This window comes from Haematobia irritans, chromosome 4 (genome assembly GCF_050003625.1).
Source record: "Haematobia irritans isolate KBUSLIRL chromosome 4, ASM5000362v1, whole genome shotgun sequence".
Classification (NCBI taxonomy): Eukaryota; Metazoa; Arthropoda; class Insecta; order Diptera; family Muscidae; genus Haematobia; species Haematobia irritans.
In genome coordinates this window covers 38,372,491-38,389,519 of record NC_134400.1, presented here as the reverse complement: position 1 = coordinate 38,389,519, position 17,029 = coordinate 38,372,491, and the positions used below count along the sequence as shown (strand labels likewise).

The window sequence follows — 17,029 nt, the reverse complement described above, 5'->3', positions numbered from 1 at the left end:
ATATTTTGCAAGTTTTCAAGCAAATTTGGCACGCATAGTTACAACGCTAATTCTACTCCCTGTGCAATATTTCAACTAAATCAGAGCAAAAAAATGGCCTCTGTGGGCAAATGAGTGTAAATCGGCCGAAAGCTATATATGGGAGCTATATCTAAATCTGAACCGATTTGGCTGATATTTTGCAAGTTTTTCGAGACTCATAAAATATTCGGGTGTACGGAATTTGAGGAAGATCGGTTGATCTACATGCCAATTATGACCAGATCGGTGAAAAATATATATGGCAGCTATATCTAAATCTGAACCGATTTTTTCCAAAATCAATAGGGATCGTCTTTGAGCCGAAACAGGACCCTATACCAAATTTTAGGACAATCGGACTAAAACTGCGAGCTGTACTTTGCACACAAAAATACATCAACAGACAGACAGACAGACAGACAGACAGACGGACAGACAGACAGACGGACATCGCTAAATCGACTCAGAATTTAATTCTAAGCCGATCCGTATACTAAAAGGTTGGTCTATGATTACTCCTTCTTGGCGTTACATACAAATGCACAAACTTATTATACCCTGTACCACAGTAGTGGTGAAGGGTATAAACAAATGTTGACAAAATTTTCTATAGAAATAAAATTTTAACAAAATTTTCTATAGAAATAAAATTTTAACAAAATTTTCTATACAAATAAAATTTTGACAAAATTTTCTATAGAAATAAAACTTTGAGAAAATTTCCTTATAGAAATAAAATTTTGACAAAATTTTCAATAGAAATAAAATGTTGACTAAATTTTCTATAGAAATAAAATTTTGATAACATTTTCTATTGAAAAAAAAAATTTCAGAAAATTTTCTATAGAAATAAAATTTTGACAAAATTTTCTATAGAAATAAAATTTTAACAAAATTTTCTATAGAAATAAAATTTTGACGAAATTTTCTGTAGAAATAAAATTTTGACAGAATTTTCTATAGAAATAAAATTTTGACAAGATTTTCTATAGAATTTAAATTTTGACAAAATTTCCTTATAGAAATAAAATTTTGACAAAGTTTCCTTATAGAAATAAAATTTTAACAAAATTTTCTATAGAAATAAAATTTTGACAAAATTTTCAACAATTTTGAGAAAATTTTCTATAGAAATAAAATTTTGACAAAATTTTCTATAGAAATAAAATTTTAACAAAATTTTCTATAGAAATAAAATTTTGACAAAATTTTCTGTAGAAATAAAATTTTGACAAAATTTTCTGTAGAAATAAAATTTTGACAAAATTTTCAATAGAAATAAAACGTTGACAAAATTTTCTATAGAAATAAAATATTGACAAAATTTTCTATAGGAATAAAATTTTGAGAAAATTTTCTATAGAAGTAAAATTTTGACAAAATTTTCAATAGAAATAAAATGTTGACAACATTTCCTTATAGAAATAAAATATTGACAAAATTTCCTTAGAGAAATAAAATTTTGACAAAATTTTCAATAGAAATAAAATTTTGACAAAATTTCCTTAGAGAAATAAAATTTTGACAAAATTTTCTATAGAAATAAAATTTTGACAAAATTGTCTATAGAAATAAAATTTTGACAAAATTTTCAATAGAAATAAAATTTTGACAAAATTTCCTTATAGAAATAAAATTTGGACAAAATTTTCTATAGAAATAAAATTTTGCCAGAATTTTCTATAGAAATAAAATTTTGAGAAAATTTTCTATAGAAATAAAATTTTGACAAAATTTCTTTATAGAAATAAAATTTTGATAACATTTTCTATAGAAATGAAATTTTGACAAAAACTTCTGAATAAGAGTTATTAAATTTGATAGATTTGTGGTTAAATCTTATACAAATTTCGGCAGATTTTTTTTAATTTAATTTGTACCATAATTGTGTTCATATAATTTCTCTTGAAAATAGGAAAATTCAAAATCAAAATTAGTACTAAGTAAATGTCAAACTAAGCGATATATTTACCGAAAAACAGAAAGAATACACACACAATATTGATAACCACATTGCAATCAATTTTTCAGTTGGACTACTTTATGATAGCTGCTAGGCAGGTAAGAAAGCAGTCAAGTATATGAGGACGTAAATCTAATCATAAATATTTTTGACACAATATCACAACTACGCAACACCAACAAAAAAAACATACGATTCAATACTAAACTCAAATCAATAATTTTTTCGAAAAAAAAAGAGGAAAAACAAACCTAGCCACAAACAAGGCAACCTGGGGAGAATGAACTATATTGATAAAGGTATATCTGCTAGTGTTCATACTACTACCCCATTTGCACAAAAGGGAAGGTGTAGTAAAAACAAATGTCAAAATGATAAGATTTTGAGAATATGAAGATACGCTACCAATAGACAGCCAGACGGACGGACAGAAAACAAACAAATCAGAAAAAAGAAATGAAATTGTTGGTAGCCCACAATACAACAAGCACCACTCAAAAGGTAGTTAACTTAAAATAGATTCTTTGATATACATAACATACATTCATATACAGAGGGAATACTTATTGAACTCTTGGTCTATCTCATTTTTATTTTCTAGGGGGAACTTCAAAAAATCCTATATTCAATACTCGTAAATTACCAAAACATATAGGTTTGATGAGATAGTGAAAGAACTATTTTGGAAAATTCAAAAAAAAAACTTGAGTGTTGTAATAAACTTAGATTTAGGTTAATTTGATAATGTTAACACGCTAGAAATGACAACAAAGAAATATAATGACTAAAAAATTTCCGATGATCATTTAGAAAGTGGAGTCCTATTATTTGCAGTTAAATTAAATTAAATTAAATTAAATTAAATTAAATTAAATTAAATTAAATTAAATTAAATTAAATTAAATTAAATTAAATTAAATTAAATTAAATTAAATTAAATTAAATTAAATTAAATTAAATTAAATTACATTAAATTAAATTAAATTAAATTAAATTAAATTAAATTAAATTAAATTAAATTAAATTAAATTAAATTAAATTAAATTAAATTAAATTAAATTAAATTAAATTAAATTAAATTAAATTAAATTAAATTAAATTAAATTAAATTAAATTAAATTAAATTAAATTAAATTAAATTAAATTAAATTAAATTAAATTAAATTAAATTAAATTAAATTAAATTAAATTAAATTAAATTAAATTAAATTAAATTAAATTAAATTAAATTAAATTAAATTAAATTAAATTAAATTAAATTAAATTAAATTAAATTAAATTAAATTAAATTAAATTAAATTAAATTAAATTAAATTAATTAAAATTAGATTAAATTAAATTAAATTAGATTAATTGAAATTAAATTAAATTAAATTAAATTAAATTAAATTAAATTAAATTAAATTAAATTAAATTAAATTAAATTAAATTAAATTAAATTAAATTAAATTAAATTAAATTAAATTAAATTAAATTAAATTAAATTAAATTAAATTAAATTAAATTAAATTAAATTAAATTAAATTAAATTAAATTAAATTAAATTAAATTAAATTAAATTAAATTAAATTAAATTAAATTAAATTAAATTAAATTAAATTAAATTAAATTAAATTAAATTAAATTAAATTAAATTAAATTAAATTAAATTAAATTAAATTAAATTAAATTAAATTAAATTAAATTAAATTAAATTAAATTAAATTAAATTAAATTAAATTAAATTAAATTAAATTAAATTAAATTAAATTAAATTAAATTAAATTAAATTAAATTAAATTAAATTAAATTAAATTAAATTAAATTAAATTAAATTAAATTAAATTAAATTAAATTAAATTAAATTAAATTAAATTAAATTAAATTAAATTAAATTAAATTAAATTAAATTAAATTAAATTAAATTAAATTAAATTAAATTAAATTAAATTAAATTAAATTAAAATTAAATTAGATTAATTGAAATTAAATTAAATTAAAAATATCTTCATGATTTTCCTATACATTCCGGTTGGAACGCTTTCCATCTTCTTCTACCTGTATCTTCTAGTATGGCTGTGGTATTTATTGTTATGTGATTCCAAGAAATGGAAAATGTCATTTGCTTGTGATTTCAATTATCTTGATCTTGGATCTTGTTTCTTCGAACGTTGCATACAACCACCACCAATCCCATGTACATTTTTCAACAAGCATTTGACAGATGATTATCATAATTCTTAGATAGAATCAAAGCTATGGACCCCAGCTATGGAGACAGTGTCTCGCCATCCATTTCTTGGCCATACCAAACAAAAATGTATATTTATTAGAGGAAAAATGCATTCCTTTTTCGAATGGTTTAATATTACAAGTCTTTAATCAAAAAACCTCACACAACAGATGTTGCTTGAAGTCAACAAACATAGCTGCAGAAGAACAGAGACAAGTTCATACAACTTGACTAGGTTTGCTTGACTAGACCTAGACGAACCAAAAGGGGTTACATGTTGCATGTATGTCTCGTAAAGAGACACCAGCATCATCATCACAACAACCGGCATCTAGTCAAGGCTCAAAAGTTGCCCAGTAACATTCAACAACATTTGTAACACTAGACACTATTTAACGACATCTATGGATTGTTGGATGTTGGCCTATACGTAACATAGTCTCAGAAATCCACACTATTTATATAAATGAATAACAAAAAAAAAATTATGGATTATTTGTGGTCCACATAAATTATGCGTAACGTGACACCTTTTTCTTGTTTGGGACACAATGTTCCAAACAAATCAAACAAAAAAAAAAAAAACACTTAACAGGTTTTCTTGCTTTAAAGGGGCCTTTGAGTACAAAACAACAAATAAAAATAAACTTTGCAGACAAAACAAAAATTAAAACAAAAACATTTCTTTAGATTTTTTTTGAGTCTTTCAAAAGAATCGCTACAAGGCATAGATCAAATTTCATTTTTATCATATATGGCATCATTTTTAAAATGGAAACTTCGAAATTTATATAAATTCCAATGGCAGATTTCATAGAGTGAGAAAAATAGCTGAAGTGTGTGTATTCAAATCGGGAAATTGGTTTATATAGAAATTTGGAAAAATTATGGTCTTCCAGAAGGCTTCAGAAGTCAAATTTGGTAGGGGCCATAAGCTCAAGAAAGGGCTCTGGAGGAAGGACATAGCCCCCTCCAGATAAATGTTAGCCCTTCTCTAAAATTTGAAAACCTAAAAATATAAAATTGTCTAGATACGCTGAAAGGCCCCTGAAGGAGGGGCTTAGCACCACGGTTGCCACTCGTGCCAATAACAATCGACAAAAATAAAAAAAAAAAAAAACAAAATACCAAAAAAATCTACCAAATTAAAAAAAAAACATATTTTCAAGTTGTCACAAATTTGTAATTTTTTTATTTTTATTTCTATAGAAAATTCTGCCAAAATTTTATTTCTATAGAAAATTCTGCTAAAATTTTATTTCTATAGAACATTTTCTAAAAATGTTATTTCTATAGAAAATTTTGTGAAAATTTTATTTCTATAGAAAATTTTCTCAAAATTTTGTTTCTATAAAAAATTTTGTCAAAACTTTATTTCTATAGAAAATTTTGTCAAAATTTTATTTCAAAATTTTTTCAAAATATTATTTCGATAAAAAATTTCATCAATTTTTGTTTGGATAATTTTGTCAAAAATTTTTTTTTCTATATACATAAAATTTAAGTACCTCTTAGTTTGAGAGGAAGATTTTGCAAAATCTACCAAAGCATCAAGAAATCGATAATTTTTGGTAGAATTGTACATGCAAAGAAAAAAACGTTTGGAAAACGTGTACCGAAAACGTTTTTCTTTTGTTAGAGTTTTTTGAATTGCTTCGAAAATTTTAAACTTTTATCACCAAAAAAAATTCGTTTGTTACAAAATTTTTATTTTTTCAATAAAAAAGGTTATTTTTGAAAAAACAACACAGTCTATTTCGTTTATATCAAACACTGTTCTTTTCTGACTTTAGGTATTTAATAAGACACATTTTACAGTTCAAAATTTAATATAGTACAATGAAATGTTGAACATTTTTTCGGAATCTTCCGAACATATCTGGAATATATGTAAAAACAAAAAAACAAAAACAAACTTTGGTCGAAGCAGGGATCGAACCCACGACCCTTGGCATGCAAGTCGGACGTAGCAACCACTGCTCCACGGTGCCAAACTAAATGTTTGTTTCTGTTAAATAAACTTTGTTTATTCGGTTCGTGGCCGCCCCAAGCTATGCTATATAAATATAACTTATATGGATATTTATCTATTGATGACCATAACAGGTACATAGCTCAATGGTTAGTGTGTTGGCTTACAAAGTACATGGTCCGCGGTATGATTCTTCGTCCAGACGAAAGGTAAAAAAATTTTCAAAATTTATAAAATCGTATAATTTCTTCTACATTGTTGGCATTACAAGAAAAAGGTGTTAAGAACTAAAAAACCTTGTGGACGTGAGAAAGATGTGAGGAAAATGCAATTAGCAAGAAAAGAATGTTTTTTTTTTTTTTGAGTTTGTCTTTATGAAATTGTTTTTACATCCTGGAAAAGAATAAACGTTTATCACAAAAGGTATATACTTTCCTTCCAAATACACTTCCTTACAACGAAAAGCAAATGAGAAACGAACTTTATTTGTCTAAAATTTCGTTTGGGAGGAAAGAATTATTTTTTTGCGTGTACCAACTGTAACAAACGGTGCTAAGCACAGAAAAATTTTAGCCCTTCCCTAGAGTTTAAAAACCTAAAAACATAAAATTGCCTAGATACGCTAATTATAGGGGCTATATATAATTATTGGCCTATATTGGGCACTGATTCACTTTGCAATCAAATCTGATGAAAATTCCGGCCGCAGAAGGCTCAAGAAGTCAAATCTGGGTACACATCCGACCTGCATCAATAACAACCACAGCGCAGTTTAAAGAAGATAGCTAACTTTGTTCGAAAGTTAGTGTGATCTCAACAGACGGAAGGACGGGCATCGCTAGACCGACTCAGAATTCCATCACAACCAAGAATATGTATATATATTCCCAGGTTCCGATATTCGGTATCACAAATCGCAAGAATTTATTTTTCCTTTAAAAAGAAGATACACTGGGACATAATGAGACATGTCTGAGTGTTTCAAAGCTTCTATAAGCGGTTTCATTGTAATGTGGAACGCCCATCGGACTCGGCTTTAAGAAGGAGGTCCCTTGGGATTGAGGTAAACAGAGAAGTTCACAACTGTTATATCCCAATGGACGGAATAGTCTAAGTGAGACTGAAATATCGGGCTGTCACTATAACTAACTTAGACCTCTATAAGTGCCTTGTAATTTCTCAAATGTCTTTCATCGTTAGATTTTTTCCTTTAAAGTCGCTCCAGAACTTCCAGAACTTCGTCATCCTTAAAGTTGCTGAAAAACATACATTCAGACGCCCTGATGAAGGCTGCCTAGGTTAGGTGGCAGCCCGATGTATCAGGTTCACCTTAGACTATTCAGTCCATTGTGATACCATATTGGTGAACTTCTCTCTTATCACTGAGTGCTGCCCGATTCCATGTTAAGCTCAATGACAAGGGACCTACTTTTTATAGCCGATTCCGAACGTCGTTCTAAATTGCACTAAAACCACTTAGAGAAGCTTTGAAACCTTCAGAAACGTCACCAGCATTACTCAGGTGGGATAATCCACCGCTGAAAAACTTTTTGGTGTTCGGTCGAAGCAGGATTCGAACGCACGACCTTGTGTATGCAAGGCGGGCATACTAACCATTGCACCACGGTGGCTCCGTGGTACCGAATTTTCATACTTCTTCTATTGCGTATGGCCACCGCGTTAATTATTGTTAGCTTTAATGCGTATACTTTTTATTCTTGTAGAATTAATTTTTAGACCAATATTAATAGCAATCAAGGTAACTTGTTTTTGCATATCTTGATGTTGAATTATTACAAAGCTCATCGGACAAGAAGATGGAGTTGAATTGTTTTGAAAGTTATTGAATAGACAATGCTATTTACCAATCTATACAATCCTAGCTATACTAGATCAGATTTTCATAGCCTTCAGTATAGATCTGGAGAAAGGAAATTATCCATTTAGGGTCTTTGTTAGCCTAGTTTTAATATTATATTTATAAAATTATTTTATAGGTTAAATTTTAACAACAGAGAGGGATATATCCATCTTCAATCACATAGTAGAAAAATTGTGGTAAAAAGTGTAATATCGGCTTACAATAAGAGTTATAAGTCAATCTTTACGAATTCATTTAGGTTAGGCTATACGTTCACGTTCCTGTTTAGTAACAATTTCGAAAAGGCCCAATTGACATTGGGAAGAAATTGCCAGAAGAAATTTTAGAAAACTTCTATAATTTTGTTCTAAATATTTTCCCATGTTCAGGTTTATGAATTCGCAAAACGGAAAATCTTGTATAACCAAAAACTAAAAAACTGTTACAAAGTTTTGTTAAAAGTTTTTCTAATTGCGATTGACCGTTAGAAAAGTGCATAAAAATTTCGTATTTTAACTTTTTATAGTTTAATTATATGAAGGCCTGAAAATATTGAATTTTGCGAATTCGTAGACCAGTATGAGGGATATTGTCTAACTTTTCCAGTCTTTTTTTTCTGTTATAAGCTTTTTGAAGATTCTTGACATAAAGCTGGTAATTTCCATTCAAATGTTGGCATCCTGACAGACTTGTTGAAGTCCTTACCTATTGAAGATTTCGACACCACAGTAGTTAACGGGTATAAGCATATCTTATATAAGAAAAAAAACACATATAAGAAAATTTATCGAAACACCATGATTTTGGTGTAAAGGGTGATACGGTCAAAATTTGGTCAATATAAACTTGACGTATTTCTTTCAATTTTGCATTTAAAAAACCTGAACACCCCTCATTTTGAAGGTGTGTGATTGCTCCTATTTTTTGATTTTGGAATTCACTCTTCAGTTGTCAAAATGCCGTCCAAGCAAGAAGAGCAGCGTATCAAACTTTTGCTCGCGCATCGCGAAAATCCGAGCTACTCGCACACAAAGCTGGCAAAATCGCTAAAAGTTGCCAAAGCAACCGTTACATATGTAATTAAAGTGTTTGGGGAACGTTTGTCGACAGCCAGGAAGTCTGGATTGGGGGGAAATCGAAAACCGGAAGCCGCTGAGACGACAAAGAGAGTTGCCGGTAGTTTCAAGCGAAACCCTAACCTCTCTCTCCGATATGCCTCAAATAAGCTGGGTGTATCGTCTATAACCGTGCATCGAGCGAAAAAACGAGCCGGACTATCGACTTACAAGAAGGTAGTAACTGCAAATCGCGATGATAAACAAAATACGACGGCCAAAGCGCGATCCCGGAGGCTGTACACGACGATGCTGACAAAGGTTGACTGCGTGGTAATGGACGACCTACGTCAAAGCCGACTACAAGCAGCTTCCGGGACAGGAGTTTTATACGGCAAAAGGAAGGGGAAAGGTAGCAGATATTTTCAAGCACATAAAACTGTCAAAGTTCGCAAAAAAAATATCTGGTTTGGCAAGCCATCTGTACCTGTGGCTTGAAAAGCAGCATTTTCATAGCTTCCGGGACTGTCAACCAAGAAATTTACGTGAAAGAGTGTTTGAATAAACGTCTGCTGCCTTTCGTGAAGAAACACGGTTCTTTCGGACTGTTTTGGTCGGATTTGGCATCATGCCATTACGGTAAAAAGGCCATGGAGTGGTACGCCGCCAACAACGTGCAGGTGGTTCCCAAGGACAAGAACCCTCCCAACACGCCAGAGCTCCGCCCAATTGAGAAATACTGGGCTATTGTCAAGCGGAACCTAAAGAAGACCAAAAAACTGCTAAGGACGAGCAGGAGTTCAAGGCAAACTGGCTTTCTGCGGCGAAGAAGGTGGACAAGGTGGCTGTACAAAATCTGATGGCAGGTGTCAAGCGTGAGGCCTGGCAATTCGGATTTGGAAAAGCGAAAGCCTAACTGAATATTTTTCCAGAATTTTATACTAATTGAACTTGAAAAAGAAACTTCATTTGATTTTTTAAATAAACGATTTCACCGATTTACACGCGTTTTCCCTTGACCAAATTTTGACCGTATCACCCTTTAGTTTAGTACGAAAAAACTGCTAAAAGAACAATTTTACAATCACGCTAAATGACAATCCTATTTAAAATCTTATAAGCAAATTTGATTTGGTCAAAGAAAGTAAAACAAAAAAAATATTTTAATTCCTGGTAATGAAGTTCCGAACTAATGGCAGTTACTTTCGAACATTTGGGAATCTCTCTTGAAAAAATCTAGCAAGCCGTGTTCTAAACCTATGACATTTCGAGCGAATATGTCACCCGAAGATAAGTAAATAAAGCTCTTGAAATCAATACATTTGGTAGAGGACTCTACTTAACCATAAATTATCTCTACATACCTTTGAATTCATGCATTTGAATATCCAATTAATCCAAGTGTTTTAATCCCAACATTAATAGATCAGCAAATCAAGAGGAGAAAAGAAAAAGTCTTTTGAAGATTATCACTGTAAGCACCTAGTCCGCCTGGTAGTAATTTTAGTTGCAAACTAATTTCGTTATTATCAAAAAAAAAATTTTTTTTTTGATTTTATGTTTATTTTTGCGTGATTTTTTGGCCCACAATATCATTTGTCAACATTCTTGAGATATTTTCCTTGGGTGAGAAAAAGAGAGATTGACGCCATGTGGGTGAGGGAGAAATGAAAAGATCTCAGAAGTTGGGAGGATTGTTTACACCCTATATTCGTATGTTATTGTTGTTATTCACTTTTATTTGGATTTTCTCTATGAAATTAACACAAATTCCGTTATTTTAAGTTAGAATCTGGGAGAGAGAGAGGAAAAAGAATTTTTTATAAAACAAATTGTAGCACACAAAATCATTATTAAATGCTTGGGTTTTTGTTTTTTGTTAAATAAATTGTTAAAATGTTTCAGTTTTTGTTGTTTTAACAAATAAGCTTAGCGAACGATGAATTTGTTGTTATTGCCGATGATTTTGTTTGGTTGTGTTGTTTTTATTGCAAATACATTTTTGTATTGAATAAATTGCAATTTCTGTTTTGTATTTGTATTTGCATTTGTTTTTGATTTTCTTTCAATATCACGTTTTTTTCAATGGTTGTTTTGATATGGTTTTTTTTCTGTTGTTTTTTTTTTTATTTGCTTCTAAATAAATCAGCTATAATGTTTTGTATTTTAGCGGCAGCACGTAACTATGCTCATAAGATATAGGAAAAGCAAAGACAGAAGAAGAAGAATAAAAGAAACACCAACACACAAAACTCGTTTTTATTCCATTTTTGTTTTCTTTTCGATTTTGGTATCTCCTCGCATAAACTCCACTAAGATTTGTTGGTTGGTCGTTGGTTAAGACCACAAACAATGGAATCGTGTCAACATTAACAACAAAAGTTACGGCAACATGAAAACACACCACCATATAGCCAACATACAAAAGGAATTAAATAATTTTCGCTCTAGTATGGCAGTAAAACGAATCACAAAAAAAAAATAACTAAACAACTCTCACATACATTTTCTTCGCGAAGAAACACATTGTTTATTTTTCCACTATGATTTGTTTTTTACAAATAAATAATTATTTTACAATATTTCACAATCACTTTGTTTCGTTTTTGTTTTATTTTTCTTGTTCACATTCGTTTGGTCTCAGCTTATTTATTTTCCAATGAAATATGCATATGAATATAGGCTCTCTTTTTGTCATTGATTTGGGATTTTCTTCTTCTTTTTTTTTGAGTTTCACGTAAAATGACGTGTTCCCTCGGTCCGTTTATTATCACCATGCGACACGATCGCTCTTTAGTAACTGAACTATATTAGACAAGACTCTGCTGGCGGCGAGTAAAGATATCATTTGGGGTCTTCGAACACTGATATTCAACTTAAAAATCAATACGAACGGGAGATTCTTTAATTCTCAACCAGCCGCAGCTATATTCAACATAATAATACGCCGCGTTCTCACAAACACACACTTGCCCTTGTGCTCACTAATTCAAGACTGAGTGTGTGGTTCTCTTACAAAGAGCCGGGTCCCCCTAAAAATCAAGGCATAAAAATAAAAACACTCGCCGCACACACAAACACACTTACGTTTAGCTATCAAGAGCAGCAATGGCAGATACATACATGGATATATACACAACCACCACCATCACCGCCACCATCGACCCAACAAAACCCATCTAACATAAATGTATTGTAGGAAAATGTAGCGTAAAAACCTGATATGATTTGTTTTCATTGTTGTTGGTGGTATTACTTTCTGACTGTCTGGTGCAGTGCTGCCGCTAGTGAAAAATTGAGTGAAGTAGATTTTGGAAAAAAGTGGAGTAGATTGAATAAAATTGAAGTAGTCCGTCTGTTGAAATCACGCTAACATCCGAACGAAAGAAGCTATCGACTTGAAACTTGGCACAAGTAGTTGTTATTGATGTAGGTCGGATGGTATTACAAATGGGCCATATCGGTCCACTTTTACGTATAGCCCCCATATAAACGGACCCACAAATTTGGCTTGCGGGGACTCTAAGAGAAGCAAATTTCATCCGATCCAGCTGAAATTTGGTACATGGCTTCAGCATACGATCTCTAACAACCATGCAAAAATTGGTCCACATCGGTCCATAATTACATATAGCCCCCATATAAACTGATCCCCCGATTTGGCTTGCGGAGCCTCTAAGAGAACCAAATTTCATCCGATCCGGCTGAAATTTGGTACATGGTGTAAGTATATGGTCTCTAACAACTATGCAAAAATTGGTCCACATCGGTTAATAATTCAATGATTAAAACCGCTATGTTCATCGTAATTACAGGAATAGGAAAAACAATTAGGTAATATGGGGAAAAATTTAAAAATTTGGAGCAGAACAAAAAGTGAAGCAGATTTTTGGAAGAAGGAGTGACGAAGTAAATTTTGTGAAAATGAAGCAAAATACTTCGATTGAAGTAGTAGCGGCAGCACTGGTCTGGTGGCTTGCGTGTGCTATTCGGTGAGATACACAACGCCAACAACAACAACGAGTCTCATTGAATGTTGAAAACACTTAGCACACACACAAAATCAGTGTTGCCATGATACAAAGATAGGAGATTTTGTTTTTTGGCTTTTGTGGGTTATCTGGATAGAGAAATGTTCCAGGTCACAGTCAGTACTTTGGACCCCATACAATGTAATGATCTATTCAGAATTTACATACGCACAGCAAAAAATATTATTTAGTTTCAATTACCACAATTAATTAATTAAGAATACCTCCAGCGACATAATGCCCCAAAGAGAATATAAAAGAATATTCGTAAGGCATTCGTCAATATTCTGCCTTGTTTGATGACGAAATAAAATGGCAAATTAAACAAATCGCATAATTTCCCATTATTTCCACTAATGGGAATACTAAAAAAAGTAAACCTAAAATTGTAAATGACATTTCACAGTTTCATGAAATAAGACTCCAAAATCTGCAGAAAAATTTGCATCCTTTACTAAATTTGCTATAGAAATAAAATTTTGACAAATTTTTCTATAGGAATAAATCGGATATAAAAACAACAGACAAACCAATGGAACAAAAAACAGCACTTGCGGCCCACTGTACATTGACTGGTCACAAACCTAACTTTAATAACGTAGAAATCCTATGCAAGGAAAACAACTACAGACGAAGATTTACTCTGGAAATGTTACACATAATTAACACTCCCACTAACGAGAGAATAAACTATAAAAAAGATATTAAGAACTGCGCGAGAATATATCGACATACGATACAAAAACACAGGAGAAAGTGATCACCAGTAGAAAACCAGACAGCGAAGTAACAAGACATCGGATAAAATGTAAATGACAATAGTTTGACTTTAATTTGTGAATTTTGTAATTAACTTTTGTTTAATTTTGTAATTTGTAGCCTTGAAAACGGTCTGACGAAGTCAACCGAAATATCGGAAAATAAAAAACTAGAAACCAACAATTTTGAGTTTAATTTATAGACCTACAGCCGAGATTATGAGATAAAAATCATAAAAAGGAATATAATTGTGACAAAATTTTCTATAGAAATAAAATTTTGACAAATTTTTTTTTTAGAAATAAAATTTTGACAAAATTTTCTATAGACATAAAATTTTGACAAAATTTTTTATAGAAATAAACTTTGGACAAAATTTTCTGTAGAAATAAAATTTTTACAAAATTTTCTATAGAAATAAAATTTCGACAAAATTTTCTATAGAAATAAAATTTTGAGAAAAATTTCTATAGTAATAAAATTTTGCCAAAATTTTCTATAGGAATAAAATTTTGACAAAATTTTCTATAGGAATAAAATTTTGACAAAATATTCTATATGAATAAAATAGTGACAAAATATTCAATAGAAACAAAATTTGGACATCATTTTCTATAGATATACAATTTTTGACAAAATATTCTATAGGAATAAAATAGTGACAAAATATTCAATAGAAACAAAATTTGGACATCATTTTCTATAGAAATAAAATTTTTGACAAAATATTCTATAGGAATAAAATTTTAGCAAAATATTCTATAGGAATAAATATGAATATAATTTTGACAAAATTTTCTATAGAAATAAAATTTTGACAAAATTTCCTACAGAAATAAAATTTTGACAAAATTTCCTACAGAAATAAAATTTGACAAAATTCTCTAAAGGAATAAAGTTTTGACAAAATCTTCTATAGGAATACAATTTTGGAAAATTTTTTTATAGGAATATAATTTTGGAAATTTTTTTTTATAGAAATAAAATGTTGACAAAATTTTTTATAGAAATAAAATTTTGACTAAATTTGATATAGAAATAAAATTTTGACAAATTTTTCTATAGGAATATAAGTTTGACAAAATTTTCTATAGAAATAAAATTTTGACAAATTTTTTTATAGAAATAAAATTTTGACAAAATTTTTTATAGAAATAAAATTTTGACAAAATTTTCTGTAGAAATAAAATTTTGACAAAATTTTTTATAGAAATAAAATTTTGACAAAATTTTCTACAGAAATAAAATTTTGGGAATAAAGTTTTGACAACATTTTCTATAGGAATAACATTTTTACAAAATTCTCTATAGGAATACAATTTTGACAAAATTTGCTATAGAAATAAAATTTTGGAAAAATATTTTATAGAAATAAAATTTTGACAAAATTTTCTATAGGAATAAAATATTGAAAAAATTCTCTATAGGTAAGATTTTCTCCAGATGTTGATATATAATTTTTGTCGCAAGTTTCAACCGTGACTGTAATGGTTAGCATTGTTTTAAACCTGATATCGACACAAAACTGTATACAAAAAAGGTACTTAATCATTCGCGAGGATACTACGGTACTGACCAGGGTGAAAAGGTATTGAAGAAAGCACTAAAGAACTGCATTTTCTATCCCTGTTACACAACAAGGCTTTTCGAGTTGAAAATTTCGCGGTTACTTTATTAAAACAGCTCAATATAAAGCAGATAAATTAACTTAATTCATGAGCATTTTGTTGTTCCTCTAAATTTTGGCAAGACATTATGGGAATAGGATTGTTTTCATTTATAATTTTGATTATTTCAGTAATCGTGAAAATAAAGTGGTTTTCAACTCGAAAAAAGATGGTTAATCTGCTACAAAAACGTACTTTTTTTAGGCCAAAAGGTTCTTATTGGAACTCAATTAGGGCCTTTTCTCTCACTTATGAAAGAGGCTATAAATTGCTCAAGCCAGTCAATGTAACGTGTGTAAAAGTCCTGCAGTGGGTACGAATTTCTTGTTTGATTCGTTCCATTGTACCAAAAACATCAAAATTAAATTTCATTGAAGTTCCTTGCATAGACAAACATCCTCCACAGGCTTTAGGTGTCCAAAAAATTATCTGCAGTGAAACCTTTCAGTAGGAGACACCCACGGTCGCCTAAATTTGGTCACCTTGTGAAAGGTATCCGCTTTTCACAGTGTCCAAGTTTGAGAGGTTTCACTGTATTTGATTTGAGAAAAGTGTTCCAATTGTATATAAGGACCAATTGATTTAGACTAGGATTCATATATCAACTTATGAACTTAAATAAGCTTGAAAAAGGTATCACATGGGTTGTGGGGGTACAACGGTACTTTTTATACACAAATAGTATCAAACAAAAAAAAAGCAAAAGGGTCAACTTTATCAACCCTGGTCACCAGCCTTGTCGATTCTCATCTATATAAATACATAATAATGCAATAATAGCTGATTAAATGTCAAAGCACAAAAAACACTCATCCAGTCAGTTGGCTACATGCTACACTAACTCTTTCTTTCGCTAATAAATTCCTTCACTTTACAACCTTATACAATCTTTTCAATAGTAATAAATCTCAAAATTGGGCAACACTATAACAATTATTCAATTTAGTGGGGTGAGTAATCGTATAATACACATTGGCAGCATGTGTTTCTTACGACCCTATGAATGAGAGCGCGAGAATAAGAAAACCCCAACAAATATAGACGAAATAAATTACAGAGCAAGAGAGAGAGAGAGAGAGTGAGAGAAAATAAGAGAATCTATTGGATATTTTATGTGTATCTCAATCAAAACATACCATTGTATATATTTTGTTGTACATTTTTCTATTATAAAATTCACTTAATAAGCAGTAGCTCTTGTTGTTTACCTATTCAAAGAGAGCTTCAATATCCCTCACATTATTTGATTTGGTTTTGAAACAAACAAAAAAAAATCTATCATGCTATAAATTTTTTGGGGATATAAACACATTGGCTTGTTGGTTGCATTGCATGGTACTTACTTTGTTTCAATCCAATATTAACGAGGCGATGATAGTGTTTTGTTGGTGTTGTTGTTGTACCTTTTTGATCACCTGTAAACGATAAGAGAATTCGTTATTATTGTGAGTGTATGAGACATTTTTTTTTGTACAGGGAAAATATGTC

At 29.5% G+C, this 17,029-nt stretch overlaps 1 protein-coding gene across 1 annotated transcript in view; it reads right to left on the bottom strand.

The window, feature by feature from the left end:
- Positions 1-12,073, bottom strand: part of fz2 (frizzled 2) — a 103,621-nt gene extending 91,548 nt beyond the window's left edge. The window contains exon 1 of the mRNA XM_075304020.1: positions 10,449-12,073. The gene's annotated coding sequence lies outside the window, so the exon portion shown is untranslated. The remainder of the gene's footprint in view (positions 1-10,448) is intronic.
- Positions 12,074-17,029: the final 4,956 nt, after the last annotated feature.